Source organism: Triturus cristatus, chromosome 8, assembly GCF_964204655.1.
Source record: "Triturus cristatus chromosome 8, aTriCri1.1, whole genome shotgun sequence".
Classification (NCBI taxonomy): domain Eukaryota; kingdom Metazoa; phylum Chordata; class Amphibia; order Caudata; family Salamandridae; genus Triturus; species Triturus cristatus.
The window spans coordinates 405,513,179-405,531,157 of record NC_140591.1 but is presented as its reverse complement, the minus strand read 5'-3'; the positions used below and the strand labels follow the sequence as shown (position 1 = coordinate 405,531,157).

Here is a 17,979-nt window from a genome sequence, read left to right as displayed (position 1 = left end):
CTTTGTGCCATTTCTGATTTTCATGTATCTATTCTTTTTAGAATTCTTTTGTTGTCTTGCAGACAGCATATGACCCAACTGCCTTTTTGGCACTAGTGAGCTAACTTGATCGGCTGTGCTAATCTTATCTCCACTCAAAATCCTTGGGCTTAGAAGGGGTGATGTCAGGTCTTAAGAACATTATTCCCTGGGTCTATAAGGGTTAACATGCTGCTCACCTATCAACCAAATCGCCAAGCTTTGGAGCATTGAATGGCACATCCTGCCCTATTTGGAGCGAAAAAGCAAGGAAACACTTCCAGTTGTGGAGCTCAGTTCTCCAGGACTTCGCTAGTCAGTATTTCAGCCACTGTCATATTCAACTTAACAATGCATTAAACAGTATTTTCACTGCATATTATTACAAGATTTAAAGGATTTTACGGTCATAGCATAAGAGGGGAGAAGAATCACTCAGATATCTGCTCTCCCACAGACAGGCCCAAATAGGATGTGTGGGGGTAAAAGTCTGCCAGCGAGTGCCACTCTGCTCAGGTTTTGGGCTCCGCTCCTGTAACTTAGCTGCTGGATGCTATTAGCTGGACTTCAACATACTACTGACAACCTGGAAAGGAGGCAAGTGGGGCAGTACACAGTATCTCTTCAGTCTTTTCATGGAGTCATGCAATGAAGACCGTGTACAGGGCAGTGATGGGTACCGATGGCGATAGCTCTACCTGAGGCAGAGCGGAGGCTGTTTCTCCTGGGTTGCTGGTTCACCTCTATCAATGGTGGCCTGAGCCTCCCCTCGGCTACCATGACTGACATTGGTTCTTCTGTATCTAGCTTGTTCAGTTCTGGTTGCTCCTGGTGGGAGCGAGTGGGACGCACTCCAAGAGGTGTGGCTGATAGGATGGGCACACTATAGACACCTGTTGCAGATAGTGGTGAGACGTCAGACAAATGTATGACAGGAACAAGGATGACAAAAGGATTTCTTTTCAACCTTCCCTGTGCAAGAACAAGAGAACCGCCTCAGAGAACGATGTAGATTAAGCCAAGGAAGTGTGATGCAGGGCCACGGAGGAGTAACTGTGCCATCAGGTATGATTTTGCAAAAACCTGACAAGCTGAAGTGTCAAGTGAAAGTGATGTATGCTAAAAGGAAGTGGAAATAAGGACACAAACCGAGTTTAAAGGTAGAGTCTCATGGGCAATGCTTGAGCTGAATTAGAGTAGAGATTTGAGAACGTCTGAGAAGCATGGTGCATGTTGGGGTATTGGGATTTCCTGCAATTTCCCCAGAACTGTGGATGAATGAGGTGGTGAAATGTATCTAATTGGCGCACCTTTCTCTTACCAGCCACTAAGGAGAAAAACATATTATAAAACATTTACGTAACCGGTCATTGAGGCCTATAACTGGGATGCTTTGGGACCCCGATCCAATTTTGATAAGAACAGCAACTCTGAAGCACTACTTGCAAGTGGAGGGTTGGTAATGTTCCTTCCCCAGATCCAAGTTTAACGATACTGGCCAGGTGGACACTACACCTGATGGCAAAGGTGGTGGTGTACTTTCGAATCATAGCCTACCTACGGAATGCAGCTGTGATTAGAAATGGCAACCCCTCATTACAGAGTGAACTATGCTGGTAACTGTGTTAACAGATAGTGCCTAGAGAGAATACCACTCCTCAAGTTGACCTAAGGTCGCAACTTGGACTAGTACTTTAGGTTTTGCAAGACAGTGTGTACCTTTCATCTAGGTCACCCTTCACGCTGGTCATTTCCTGTGTTCCTCTATTCTCCTCCTAACCTTTTCTCCATAATATTACCTCCCTCCATCTCCGTTGTCCTTTCTTCATTTCCCCAACCTTGTTTTCCCTGAGGAGTGGTGGGGGGAGCAAGACTGCCAGGAAACTTCTCACTTCTAACTATGTAAGCGAGCACCCTTGATATCCAAAGCACTTTCTGTTGAAGATAAACTAGGGAAAAAGACCGGCAAATAAGAAGCACCACAAAAACACAAACACAGCCCAGCTAGTCTACCAATACTGGTATCCCACCAGTAGCCTCTTACATTCACATACTAAGTCTAGACCACTGAAAAGACTGGCAAGAGAACACATGGACTGAAGGAAAGCTCAAGTTCACGGTACCTATCCAACCAACTGTTCCTGAACCTGATGACATTCACATGAAACGTGGCCTGACATTTCCCTTCTAGACAGTCTGCAATAAGACTGTCACGCCCAATAAAAGAACATCTTGAAAGAGGACCAACTCACATCCTCAGCCTCTATTGAGGCTTCTTTGAATGCATCAACCACTGCTTTTCAACAAATGCAATGCTAAGGCGATAAAGATGGCTCCACAGTACACCAATTAGGTGCCATCTAATATTATAAACATGTGCTTCAATGAATGGTGAACATCTTTTGTAAAACTATCAGAAAGGCTTTTGCCAGCTATCAAAACGGACAGGGATACCACAGTTTCATTGGGTACTCTACAAAACCAACAAAACTATCCTTACAGATGGCAATTCAGTGAACAAAGAGGTGGTTTCAGGAGTCTTTACAAACCCCCACTCCCAGTTGTAGTGCATGTACGTCATCGTGGGGTAAGAATGTTCCTATACTTTGGCGACTGGCTCATCAAGGCACCAACAAAAAGGGACCTAAATGCTGTGACTAATGACACCACACTGTTAGCATTATCTAGTGTCATTACAAACTGGTCTAAGTCCAGCCTATCTCCTAGCCAGAATATGTTTTTTCTAGGAGCAGGGATATGCACAGAAGCTTCTCATAAGCACAGAAAGGAACTTAGGCTTTGGCTCGGGTAACCATTCAAAGACAAAGATCACACCTTGCAAGTATAACGTCCTTCTGTACATGAGGTCATATGTTATCGTGCTAGTTCTTTAACATGCATTGTAGTTGCATCTCCTCTAAGAACAGGTGGATTGTCAATAACTGCTCTGCAACCGTTGAGACAACCCCATAACGACTACACCAGCTATATGGTAAGCACTTTCATGGTGGATGTTGAAAGATCACATCTTTGCAGAACAAAATTTAAACACACAATCCTCAACTACACTTAAGAGATGCTTCTATAAAGAGGCGGGGAGCTTACCTTTAGGAGTTTGCAATAAAAATGAACCATGGAACCAACTAAAGGCATTCTTACCACAGAAACAGAAAGTCATCATAAAAACAGACTGCTCACCACATCATAAAATAAGAAGGACCAATATCTCATTTCACAAGAGATGAAATGCTTGTGGCATATGATTCTACATCATGGAGTGCTGAAACGTGTATTAAGAATGTGGCCAGGCCTAGCCAGGTAGGTACGGGACTTTCAGACATTTCCCACAAAGTTAAGTAGGGAACCCTACCTGCCATCAACAAAAAGAAAATCTTTTGATTAGGGACCAGGTTTTGGTAGAGGTCCTGCTTGAGTGGATCAAGTCAATTGCTGTCCCCTACGCAATTAGACAGATAAGACACTGATATATGGTGTAGGTCTTTAAATGGATTTTTACTGCAAAAATCATCAAGCATCTAGTAGTGGAACACAGGCCAGTTCACTACTATGTATGGATGAACACACCCAGCAGGAGAAACAGTCGTGAGAGGGAAACAGACACACCATTGGTTTAGAGATGAGGAACTTCACTTCTAGACCACTTTATGACTACGGAGAAGGCAAAATGCCAACTCTTCACAAAATTGTGGTGTCCAGGAACTTGAGAAGTTTTCTGGATGGCTTGGTCAAGAACATTTACTTGCACTGATTCCACTGGTTCAGTGTTCAAAGAAAGCCAAAAGGTAATCAAATTATCTTGCACTGATCATTCCCAGCATGGGCAAGGCAGTTCTGGTACACAGACCTTTGTGACCTATCGGTGGACAAGTTGGAGGGATTGCAGGCCCTTCAGTGCAAACATCCTTCAATAACTTCACTAAGAACAAGGTTACATCAACTACCAATCCACGCTTCATTCCGAAAATTCTTGTGTTATTGTACCCCCCGCAAAAAGTGCACATTTGCTCAAGTCTACTCCAGCAGACAACATTCCATAATTGGATGCTAAAGAGTGCCTAAATGGAGAAGATAACTCACAAGAAAGCTTACTCCAAAAATAAATTCGAAGCTAAATGGCAACATCTTACAGATGATGAGTCTCAGCTGGAATTTCTCTGTTTCATTCAGAAAATGTATGCGCTCCAACTCTTCCTAAATGGCGAAGTATAAGTAGTCGGGCCAGCCCTTCCTGTTGGCCGCCTCCACATTGTGCTCTACATGAAAGGAAGCACTTTCATACCATGTCTTTCATGCCACATCCGTCGAGGATCATTTCTATTCCAAATAACTGCCTACCCTGGCCTTCCCCTTTGATTGTAATGTTTCTGGTAGCTAACTTCGGCTTCATCCTATCCGCCAATAGCTACCCCCTCCTATTTTTTTATTTCTTTTCATTTTGTGTATTGGGTGGAGAAGGGTGGTTGTTTATCGAATTGTTTCCTGACCACTGTGCTCTCTCTCCTGGAACGCACAAGAAGCTTAACAGCTGGAATTTGACCCATTATCTAGTGCTGATTGACTCATGGCACAACGTGGAATTATGTTTTATCCCATGAAAAAACTCAATAGTATCTTTCATAGATTCATATGATAAATTTTTAACTGGCCTAGAACTGTGGAAAATAAATGCTGTCAGACTGCAAAAGGATTGATTTTACAGATTTTCCTGCACCTGGTGTATAATTTACTTTTACATTCATCTCTATAGATTTGCCACATCTAAGCAGATGACGACAAATTGAAATAAAGGAGAAGTTTCAAAAAGACGTTCCCCAACAATCTGAGCATCTAATGGGCACTTCTGGCATATTACTCACAGAGAAGCATTGCACAACAACCTGACTGGAAATGGAAATGTTTTTAATTATACAAATGGACAATAGACTAGGCCAGATGGAAATCAGATGCACAATGTCTGCTCCATACAGTCGCCACTTATGAAGCCAGTTTCTGTCTAACATATGCAAGTCAAACAATGGATTTAAGAAAAAAGAAAAAACCTTTTGGGAAAATGCTTTGGGCTGCCGTGTCTAAATTCTCTGGGCTTCAATAAAGAGCAAGGTGCAATTGGCAGACGTCAATGAGTTGGACACGTGGTTCATGGGGCACCTACCACAATTCTAGAACTTGTGGCATGTGCTGTCAAATGCACTGTAGGTTCACATGCACATGTGTGTAAATGTCTTGACCTTTCAGAAGCAGCAGGGTTATGGTTGTACTTCCCTGTTCTAGGTGACAAAAGCGAGGAGCAGTTCCCTCTCAACACAGTCTGCTTCTTGTCAAGTATGCGAAAAAAGGAGAAGAAAACCAAAAAGATTCATACAAATCCCTTTTCCTCTAAGGCCAGATCTACTCTAGAGTGGCAGTGCTCTAGAGGCTAGACTGTGCTGTCTCCGTAGCCGACCCAGCAGAAATTGGAATTCCTTGCGCCTGTGCATGAAAAATTCATGCCACAAGTAGGATCCATTTTCTTCTCTGGTCATAATCAGACTGAAGAACTATGTAAGACCATTATTCATTGGATCTCCATGTGGTGGTGCACAAGGATTAGAGGCCATACAAAGACAGCTTGAGCACCGGACACGTATCCTAAGAAGTCTTGGAAGAAAAGAAATCGCTCCTAATGTCAGTTTCTGAAACAGCCCTGCCAACACCACCTTCTCCAAAGGCACCATGATTGCCTTCATGGATGGTACTCTGTGCCAGGAATATTCAAGTCATGAGCTAGCTTCCACTGACGTTGAAAACCTTACTCTGAAGTTCAGAGTAAAAACTTTACCTAACTGGTCATTGACAAGTAGCCTTTAGTGTTGTTCAAACTTAAAAAAAGATATATATTTGCGATGATTAAGAAGGCATTTTTTTCCAAACCATATGAAGATGGTGGTGAAGATTAATATTCTGAGACTCTCTCATTCCTCAAACGGATACTGAAGTCCATGTAGAACCTTAAGAAAAACATTCCTGATACAGTATATTGAGAAAGATGCAGAAACTTTATATTTTGAGTTGCTCTCTGCAAAGGTCAGGACTAACCAGCAGATCATCCTAAAGCCTCACACCCCTTCCTAATCCTTCATCCAATCATACTTTTTACCTTCAACATAACACACCAAAACAAGCCCAGCATCAAGATATCATCCACATGTTTAGTCCAAATATTCCTTGTATGGTCTGCTAAAATTATAAAGAGCCCCAAAGCTGCGAGGTGCAGGTATGCTATATGAAAATATAAACTAAATGAAATGTGGCACTGCCTGATAACAGTATATGCCCTTGCTTCTATTATGCCGCTTGAAAAATGTCCTGCCTCCTTTTCTGAGGGATTACTCTGCGCAGAATGCATGATTGTTAAAGCTTAGGATGTGGCCCAACTGCTAGAACAGTCGACTTCAAAGCTGGGGAACCGGGTTCGAGTCTCAGGAGAGATGCTAAACATCCTGTGTTTCTGGGCATATCACTTAATCTCCCTGGGCCGAACAAAATTAATGTGTCCGTCTAACGCAACTGGTGTTCATTTAAAGCGATCCGATATCATTGGGTCAAGTTTGCGCTCTATAAACCTAAACACAAAACATGTTTTACCTTCTACCTAGCACCTTTCCTAGGGTGCCTCAGACAGGAATTCACAACACTGTGCTGTGCTGAGGTGCCCTCTAGCCAATGTTTCTTGCATGATAACCATAAAATTTCAAACACAATGAAATGTACCATATGGAGGTAGTACACAAATGATAAAAGACTGTATGGAAGGCTTCACTGCTCAGCCCATCGACATAGTACTAAGAAGGCTCACATGCTAAGGTACAGAGAATTTTCTAGAACTACCCAGGTTCTTCACTGACATACCATTCCATTGCCAGACCCTTTCTAGCGAGAATTAGCTAAGTCCCTTGAATGTTTTCAGTAGAGCAACTGTCGGCTCCTTGGGATTTACATATTCCGCTAGAGCTTTTCATTATCAGTACAGAAGATTTAGCAGGTATTCAACAAATACCCTTTTCAAGGCAGCACCATTGACTGTCATTGGCACTTTGTGCTTTCTGGTGCCATTTCTACTTAAAAACTTTAAAATGCATATCTCCAGTTTCCCTTATTGGCTTTTTGTCATTTGCCTATTTTGATTATTACATTTTCCTAATTCTACTGCATAAATACTTAACACATTGCCCTAAGTTATGACCGTCTGATCTGTGCCAGTTACAAGGGGGCTGAGCTCCGGTTAATTTAGTGACTTTGAGGGTTCACGCTGACATGGGCTAGAATTGTTCCTTGGCTGGGTAGTCACACACCCCAAATAATAATCCAATTTCTTGCAATTACAAAAACAAATTTAGATGGTGTCTCTTTTGCCAGCATGTCTTAAGAATGCTTTCCTGACATTTGTCCTGCAGTACGAAAAGACTAAGTCCACTGCTCTTCATTTCATCTTGATCTCATCCATCAAGTTGCTTGGCAAGATGATTGTAGAATTAGATCAGAGTTATTCAAACTGTGGGGAGCGCCCCCTGAGACCATCTCAGGGGGTGGCGCGTACTCCATAATAAAATTTCACCTTTCATCGTTTCCCACTGGCGTACGTCGCAAGTACGTTTGTTTCCTGTATTTCTTCACCCATTTCCAAATGGGGCTTTTGGATTGGAGAACAGCAGCCAATCAGCACAGAGGAACGTCACCAGTGACGTTCCACCAATGACGTGGACAGCACCATAGATATCAGGAAGTGCCGCGAAATTTGCGCGCACAAAGTTCCTGCATACTACTAACTTTTGGTAGTGTGTAAAAATGTAAATTGATACTTGTATAGCGCACTACTCACCCGCAAGGGTCTCAAGGCGCTTGTACGAATACCGCTGTGGAGCCCATCCTGGCTTTCCCTGTGAGGTGTACACTCCTGGGTACCCCCAAGGTGGAGGCGAGGCATCCTTAGCGTTGTGGGGGCCGTTGGAGATTAAGCAAGCTATTGCCCAGAGTTGCAGAGTGGGACTCCATGATTGGAATAGGCACCGAGGCGTGAATTGTCAGGTCTCTGGAATTTGAGCCCAAGACGCGCCGAGGCGGGAAATTGAACCCTGGTCCCGGGCCAGACCTCTGCATCAGGGTCTGCCGCTCTAACCATTGAGCCACACTGTGGCGCTCCTTCATTCCTGCTGTTTGCCCGTGCGTACTGCATTTTCTTCTTAGGTAGCTGTCCTTTGAGTGCTGCCTCGCTGTGAAGGTTTTCTCCTCGGAGCATTTTAAAATCACCAACAGGTAATTCAGATCTGAGGTAAGAGAACGCAAACAGACAGTCCTTCTTCCCAGGGCATCTGCTTGCCTGAAAGAAGTCACTTTCGGTTTCACAGCATAGTGAACTTTGCATCCTTCCTGTATCCTATTTTTGACTGTCTCCCTTAATCTCTGCCCCTTTCTTTAGTTCTATCGTTTATTTATTTGGGAGTTTTATAACCCCCTGCCAGTAAACGTTTGGTTACTTCACTGGGCAGATATGATTTAAGCCTGGCACCCTCAGGCATAAAACACCCTAATTAAATCCCCCTGCAACATCCATTGCACGATGGGCACAGACTTTGCATCTTCAGGTTTAGCACCCTACTCTAACCTCAGCATCCCAGTCCTTCACCTAGATATGGTCCAGGGTTGTCTTTTTCAGAGAGGTACCTCCAAATACAGCCCCTTTCTCCAATCTTCACACTCTTGGGAGCTCCTATAGACATGGGACAGACTTGGCATCTTGCGCCAGAGCACCCCTAAATACAGTAACATACTAAAATGTACCACCCAGGGCACCCTTCTACATGTGGTATACACCTGACATTTTTAGGCACGGCAGCTGGGGCATTAACCTCCTGGGTCACACATCCCAGACACTGGGTATCCTATGGCCTATTGTTATATTTTCAACCTTGTACCCTTCAGAAGCAAATTACTAGCATTATGATAAAAATGCAGGGTCTAGGGCACCACAGAAGTAGGAAGTTCCTTTTCATCGGCTGTGAAGGAGAAAGCCTTAAGCCTCAAAGTCTATCCCAGAGATGAATCGTCACAATCACTACCCCAGAGGAGCGACCTGCTTCACCCGATCCCAGAAACCCCGGCCACTACCATTGTCCGAAAAAATACACCTGCCTCACTCACAGGGAACATGGACCTCTTAAGGATTTTGGGGGCCCTGGGCCAAACGTATTTGGGTTGGGGTGGCCATGTTCAGAACAGCTTTGAATTTATGTTCCATTTTCAGCTCTTTAATGCCGTCTTTGTCCTGGCCACTGACAGTGCACAGGCACAGTGGTAGAATTTCTAAATGTGTTGAGATTTAATATTCAGGGATAGTGACATGTGTATTCAATATTGTAACAACAGCAGCTTACTAATATTACTGCAAATAATCTCTGTGACACCCTCCATTTCTCGTGTGCGCAGTGCTGTTTTGTTCTAAAAGAAACATTATGGGTGTTACATGAAACTTAAACACATTTGTCTACAAAATGTCTTTAGTAGACTCTCACACATCACCACAGTAAAAATAAATTAAAGGAAAATGCTATTTAAAACAATCTGTTTAAGAATGATTCAAGATAGTCAGGGTAAGACTCCCCAGTATAGAGCTGGCTCTATCAGGCCCCCCTGAAAGGCTAGGGCCCTGGGCCAGAGCCCACATTGCCCATGTCTTAAAACGTCTCTGCTAGGGAAGACACCTGCTACAACCTATGTAGCAAATAAACTGCTTACCTCAACGCCTGGCAGATGGAGTCAACCGCTTTTTTTCACGGAGAGAGAAGCTGTGATAGGATGGGCAGTGTAGGAATGTGGAGTTTAATCTGGGAGGTGGGAATGGGGCAGTGCTGCTTAGGATGGCCAGAGTTGAAATTGTGTTTTTTTTAATGCCATTGGACAGTGCTTCTCAGGGGAGAGCATGGTCTTTGAATTGTACTCATTTTATTGACCACATAAGTTTCTTTGAGGAGGCTTTGCAAGAATTAGGTGGAGAACCAGTAACAATTTGCACACATTTCATCTTGAAAAATTTAGTTTTGAACTGTGTAGTAAGCCTCTGTCATTTAATCGCACCAACTAGCATACCTGCAGTTTTCTAAACACTCTTACTCTGTTTAACATTATTAGCAGGATATGAACTGGGGAATGCGGATGACGGTCGATTATGTAGAATACCAGGTTTCAGAATTTTTTTCCAGGTGGTGGGGTGGCCCCGACATCTAAATAAATTCAGCTGGGGGGGCTCAACCTAAAAAAGTTTGAATACCACTGAATTAGATGCTACATTCCCCCTATACCAACAGGGAACAACCTGCAAGTTCCATGCAGTGTGCTTCTAGATGAATTAAGAAAACATTGAAGTTGATCCTCGAGCAAATGCAATAAGAGGCTGTATATAGTGTGCAATACTGCAGTTACCATTTTGCTGCAAGTAAAAGGTGTCAGATTTAACAGTACTCAATTTATCGATCTTGGAAGGATCAAATATTTTTTATGCCATGATCACATGCTTCTTGCTAGACACCGAGCAGGTTTTTGTTTGGAGAAAAGGGTGGAGAAAATCTGGACGCTGCTCTACAATCAGTGATTTATGGCTATTGCTGGAACTAAAGAAGTCATGTATCTTTTGGTGCTTCAAGCTATACTTTGCAGGTTTAGTGGAACTACTACGGCGAGAGATTTACAAGTCTATTAGACCTGCACTGATGGGTGTAGTATGACAATCCCATGTTAGGAGAAACATTTATCTTCAATAGACTCCAGGTTACTTGTCAGAGACATTCCAGTATATGTGCTCAACTTTGCAGCAGGACCGTCAATAGACTATGGTTCTAACAAAAAATCCAGAGACATCAACATTACTTAAAGGAGAGCCATTCATCTATCACAAGAGGTTGTTATTCTATGTGCATACATCTAGTGCCAGCACTTAGCTATAACTAAACCTGCTTATGGTAAGGCCTGCAAAGGATACCTACCTCTACGTGGTCAGTTTTTCTTCAAAATGGCCACCTTTTTCTTATTTTGAAATGTCTACGCTACATACATGTGCCCCTCAGTCACACTCCTAATTTCCAGTGCTAGTCCTATACTTGGTGCTGAACTGCTTAATGGGAGCTCCTTTTGAGACTCATTTGTATTCTTAAAACTGCTGAATGGCATTCAACAGTTAATGCATAACCCATGCAGCATTGGCCAGTCAGGCCTACTCGCCCACTCACTATGATAAGTCATATTTTATCAGAGCGAGCTATTTTTCAGGTCCTACTGGTGCGTTCTGGCAAGTTAACAAAGAACCGGTGTTCTGTTCACTCACAAAGTGAAAGAGCACTAAAGATGCCTTTAAATATTGTTTTTATCTGGTCACATTTGCTCTGTGTTCAGAGACAGAGGTCAAATGTCAGTTTATGTTGGTGCATACTTTATCCTGGAGGTTAATGTTTACTTTTCCTAATATATGACTTAAAAGTTAGAGGATTTTGTAAAGTGAACTGTCTGACATCCGTGCTGTACAAAGAGCGTGAAATGAAAGGCTGTAGGATCACAGGTTTGTTTTCTCTAACATCCAACACTTAAATAGCTTGTAAATGAACATTTTGAAATATATTTCAGTGGTTAATAAAGCACGTTTTTTGTAACGGTGTGAAGAAAAAAAGATTTGAATGGGGTGAAAACAAATCAGAACATTTTACTTGGTGATGTGCAAATGATTCATATTTTTGCCGAAACACAATTACCACAGATTATATGCTATATAGTTTTTATCATTAAAACTGCATGTTAGTGGAAAGGTTTGTGGCCATTTCAAAATCAAATGTCCTGTTTGTACCCTATATGTGGACTAGTTTCTCATTATACATGGAATACACTCTATTTGCTCAAACAAAATGTTTTGGGTACAGTAGAAATGCCAAACTTGCATATTTGCAGATGCTCTCATATGTGATAATGAAAAAAGGTGGCTCTGTAAAATAAAATATTTACCTAGGATTACACAATTTGACTACTTACCGGTGAAGTACATTACAGTTGGGTCAAGCAGATTATTTAAGTCACTAGACCTGCATGTCTAGTAACAGATTTATGATTTTTTTTCGAGGCTGCCAGTGTCTTTTTGGGTTTCAATTGACCCAAAAGTGCATCTTTATTTCCTCCTGCCAAGACATGGGAGAGTGTGCAGTCTTTACCCAAAATAAATATTAAGCTCATAATAACGACCTAAGGATTAAATAACGGATACATTTTTGTGTTTTTAAGGCACAAAATAGCAGTGATGTAGCAGGCCATGCCCAAATGAACTGATGTTTGAATTAAGATGATTCTTAAGAAAACAGTTTTCTGAATTTTATTTTGAATACTCGACCAAAGGTAAAATGTGCTATTTAGGCACCTCTGTGTGCTCATGAAAAAACAATCGTGTCCACTATACACACGGTCGTTCTTGAACATCTTTACAAAACTTTCTCGGTTTGGATTATTTGAGTAAAGCAATTTTTCATTAGCAGTTCAGCAACATCTGAAGAGTGCTAGCTAGGTGTTTCTCAAGACTTCCCACCTTCAAGTAGTGCTGCCTAAGGAATTTGAAGGAATAAAGATCCATTAGAACAAGGCGCATATATTAAAGGCATTGTCATTTACAATGCCAATAGCTCAAACTCACGTAAATGCGAGACCTATTGCATTGCAAATGCTAGTTTGTTTGTCTGCTCGAGTTAGTAATTGTTCAAGAGATGTTTGGGAGGTAGTGCGGGGTATAAATTCAAAGCAGATGGGCGCTCACAGGAAAGATTGGCACTTTAGACAGGAAGCCAGTTCAAGGGTCTCACGGGAAACATGCACTTAAAAGGAGCCAATGAATAACCTAGCACAGCAATTCCCAATAGTACCCGTTTCCTTCAGAGAAGTGTATGTACTCCCGAAAATGAGGATTGCACCCCTACCCAGAAGTGCTGGTACTTCCCATTCCAAGTTTAACAAGCATTGGCATAGCCAATAGGTCTAGCCTTTGGGACCTTAAGTGTTTAGCTATCCAGCACAATATCCTTGGTGCAACAACATTAACTGTTAGCGAAACAATTATAAGGTCCCAAAGGCAAGACCTATTGGCTATTGCAAATAACAATGCCTTTTATTTTTGTTTTCGTTTTAAAAACAAAAATAAAAGGCATTGTCATTTACAATGGCAATAGCATAAACTTGCGTAACTACAAGACCTATTGCATTGCTAATGCAGTTGCGCACTCTTGTTTTCTCTGTTGGTTAACCAAAACACTGGGCAACAAATTAGTTAAAATCGAAGTTTGGAAAAAAACTCGATCCATATTGAGTAGGTAGAATTCTGTGTCAAAACACTGATCAGCACTTTCTAACATGTTTCAGTAACTTGTTCTCGGTGTCTGCTCTCTCACAAGCAGAGTGCATTATTTGAGACAGTTATTACACTTCTAAAAAAAAAAATGCATCAGCATGAGGTACGTGTAGCTTACTTATTGCAGTGGTTCCCAGACTTTAAAACTATGTCCCACTTGTTAGAACAACAAATTTTTTGCGACCCACCTACCTTTAATTGACAAGAGGCGGAGCGATTTTCCAATGTAACTAAAGCATTGTGTGGTAGTGCATTGTCATTTACAGACAGCACATTCGCCGTTGAAATGGCCACAAAATTAGTACAGATCTTCAGTTTTACTGTTAAAATTAATAGCACACAAATCATAATGTTTGAAACTCGGGTTTCTGTGACGATTTATGATTTGTGCATCAAGTGCCTTGATATTTTTGATCTAATTACAATCTTTGTTTCCAGAACACTTCAGAAATACAAAATTGTGCTTCCTTCTTGCTTTCCTAACTGCTAGATTCATACAGTTAATTTCCAGGTATTTACATTATGCTTTGTATTGCAAAGCACATTCTACATTGTCACATAATTCACTTTAAAAACTCCTCTCACTTTTCAGTCTGAGAAAGAATAGTAACACTGATTCCCCATGTTATAAGAATAAAGCAATCTGACATTTGACCTCTATCTTTGAATCACCAAATGTGACTTGTTAAACACAGAATTTAAAAGCAACCTTATTTATTGCTCTGATCCACAGTTCTGTAAACACTGGCTTATTGCATTTCTAGCAAAGGGCACGAGGGTATAGCATGCCATTGCAGATGCAATATGGTTTTGTATGTTACAGCTATTCCCTCTGTAGAGTGTGTAATATGGTATTATGTGCTACGACTATTAGTTCACTAGTACAGGGTAGTAGGATATTGTATGGTATGGCTATTCCCTCTCTAGGTCAATATTGTGTGCTACAGTCATTCCCTCCGTAGGACAATATTGTGTGCTACGGCTATTCCCTCAGTAGGACAATAGTGTGTGCTACGGCTATTTCCTCCTTAGGAGTGTATTATTGCATTGTCTGCTAATGCTATTCTCTCTCTAACAGAGAATATTATGGTGTTGTGTGGTGCTGCTATTCATACACTGGCAGAGTGTAGCTGGATATTGAATGCCTATCACCCTCGGAGATTGTAGTAGAGTATTGTGTGCTATGTCTACTTCCTCTCTAGGAGAGTAAAATATGGTATTGAGTGTTACGACTATTAATTCATTAGCAGAGTGTAATAGGCTACTGTATGCTATGGCTATTCCCTCCGTAGCACAATATTGTGTTCTACGGCAATTCCCTCCATAGGAGAGTGTAATACTGGATTGTATGCTACGGCTATTCACTCTCTAAGAGTGTGTATTATGGCATTGTATGCTACAGCTATTTATTCACTAAGCGGAGTGTGATTTGAAATTGAATGCTATGCCTATCTCCCTCTAAGAGATTGTAGTAGAGCAGTGTGTGCTACTGCTATTCCCGCTCTAGGAGAGTGTAATATGGGATTGAGTGCTACCACTATTAAATCACTAGTAGAGTTTATAGGATATTGTATGCAATGGCTATTCCCTCTCTAGGACAATATAGTGTGCTTAGGCTATTCCCTCCATAGGACAATGTTGTGTTCTATGGCGATTCCCTCCCTAGTAGAGTGTAACGGGGTATTGTACAAGTGATGGACTCTACCAGTGATGTAACTATCAGCGTACATACTCTTAAATCCGGGTTTGCACACAAGTAGGAACCATATTAACCTCAGCAGTCCTTTTTTTTTTTTGTCCTCATCTCACCTTTAAACCTAGGCAGATTTTACAAGCCGAGAATTAAGAAACTGGGCGCCCTTCGACTCACTGCCTTAGTCGCTGCCCCCTTGGGCTTCCCCACGCTGTTGAGGATAGGTGTAATCATTGGACCAGGATTCAGCCTTCATGGCACTAGCGATTAATCAGTTGCAAGCGACCTCCCCACACTAATAGGGGGGACCAGATGTTTCCGTCTACTTCTGTCTTGTCTTCCTGATTCAAACAAGCCATATTCAGCGCGGCTTTTACCCAGTCTTCTCTATTGGGAGGAGTCGGATCCTTCCACCTTAGACATATCTCTCTCCTAGCCAAAATAATTAGATCTAATAGTAATCCCTTTTCTAATTGGGACAGTGCTTCCTTTATAGAGTCGTTTGAACCAAAGAATACAAGGTTGACATCAACTTCCAATTCTATATCAAAAATAAGAGTCAAAATATCCCCCACATTCCTCCAAAATGAACACAATTCTATACATTCAAAAAACATATGTATATCATCCGCTTTGTCATATTTACATCTGGGGCAATGTGGAGTCGGGACCGGGGCAAACCTAGCAATTCTGGCGGGAGTATAATAAAGCCTATTCAGCACAAAGAAATGGTTTTTTTTCAGCCTAGCAGGCCTTATATATCTATAGAGTAACTTAAAGGAAGATTCATAACATGCTTCGATGGGGTGGACTTGAGGGACAGGGCTCCACACCGATGCTTGGGGCGGGATCTCTCTATCCTCCGCCTCGAGCAGATTTGTATACCATTGGGATATTTCTTTTTTCCTAACGTGAGGATCCTGAAATAGATGCTCCATGTCCCAATTCCCTTTGATTTCACTCACTTCTGCCTCATGCCATGATCTTAACTGAAGGTATTTGAACCTCGAAAGGGTGGAGCCAATCTTGGCCTCTAACAGCTCCCATGGGAGTACCCCCTCTGAGTCTACCAGGTCAGACCATCTCCCCAAACCCGCCTTTCTTATAGGGATAGCAAGGCCGTCCTTCAGACACTCTGGGGTCCCTGGTGAATCCCAAATTGGTGCAAAGTGGGAGTAATAGCCTATACCCAGAGTTCGCCTTATTTTGTACCAGTTTAATAAAGCAGTTTTTAGAACTTTAAGGCGTACACGTTTAAAGAATCTGGGGGCCCCGAATTTATACAGAAACCCACTTTGTCCAAAATCCCCCTCTGCTGAAATCATTTCCCCCAACAGCCTGCCCCATCTAGATTCTACCAGAGTTGTTAATAGCATCCTAGTGCCCTTGAACTGGAATGCGATTAGATACCAATTAATATCTGGTAGGGCCAGGCCGCCCTTAAGAAGCTTTCTTCTTAGTTTTTTCCACGAAAGTCTTGCACTCTTCTGCGCCCATATGAAACTTCCTATTTTGCCCTGAATTTTACTAATAATTTTTGGTGGAAAAGTGAGGGGGATCGTATTGAAGAGATATGTCAATTTTGGAAGAACTGACATCTTTACTAGGTTTACTCTTCCATATATCGTCATAGGAAGGTTCTTCCACCAAAGAGATAATCTATGTCCTTTTCAATTTTGGCTATATTTAGGAGAGGTATTTTCTTCAGGTCTTTCACTATTTTTATTCCGAGATATTTAAACTCCCCACTCTCAGAACCTAAGCTATATGTAGTGTTCCAACACATAATTTCTGTTTTATCCGGATTTGCTAGGTATCCTGACAATGCACCGAACTCTTGCAGCAATATCTCAATCAGGGGAATCGCTATATTGGGGTCACTGGTGTAGATAATATCATCGGCATAAAGTGCAATTTTACTTTCATAATCCTGTGATACAACTGGACTTATATCTTTATCGAGCCTAATCATTTGCGCCAAAGGTTCAATATATATATTAAACAAGAGAGGGGACAAAGGACATCCCTGCCTTGTTCCTCTCCTTATTTCAAAGCTGGGGATCAGAGAACCATTTAGTAGAATTTTCGCCGATGCCCCAGCATAACAATTTTTTAGAGTCTGAATAAATATCGGGCCTATACCTGCTGTCTCTAACGCTCCCCATAGGAAGCTCCAACATACTCGATCAAAGGCCTTGGCGGCATCCAAGGCCACTACCGCCAAGGGGTCACCTCTGATCTCTGCCAAGTCAATATTCCCAATCAGGATTTGAGTTTGTTCCTGGATAGATCTCCCGACCATAAAACCCTTCTGATCTATATTTATTAGATTTGGTGCCAGTTTTGCCAATCTCTCTGCTAAAATGCCCACAAAGATTTTATAGTCGGCATTTAGCAGAGAGATTGGACGATAAGAATCTGCCGCCAGAGGATTCTTTCCTGGTTTCAATATTAAAACTATTATGGCTTCTTTCCATGATCTAGGGACCACCCCGGAGGTACTGTAAACTGCATTAAAGAGTGTATGGAGAATTGGGAGGAGTTCTTCTACTAACAATTTATAGACCTCATTAGGGAGAGAATCAAGACCTGCCGCTTTCTTATTTTTTGCCCTCTTGATTTGGGCTCTTATCTCCTCAATAGAGATAGGTGCTTCTAACCGACCTTTGGCGGCTTCTGTTAACATAGGTAAGGACCTATCCTTTAACCATGAGCTAATTGATTCAGCGGAGGGAGTAATGTCTTCACTGTACAACTTTGAGAAAAGAGATCGAAGGCATTCCTGCATTTCTACTTGTATGCTGGATTTAGTACCACTACTGTCTATAATGAGTTCATTTAT

The 17,979-nt window shown here is 41.9% G+C and overlaps 1 protein-coding gene across 1 annotated transcript in view; it reads right to left on the bottom strand.

Annotated features, from left to right (window-relative positions):
* INTS6 (integrator complex subunit 6) overlaps nt 1-17,979 on the bottom strand; it is a 487,951-nt gene that overhangs the window by 417,312 nt on the left and 52,660 nt on the right. The window lies entirely within an intron of this gene.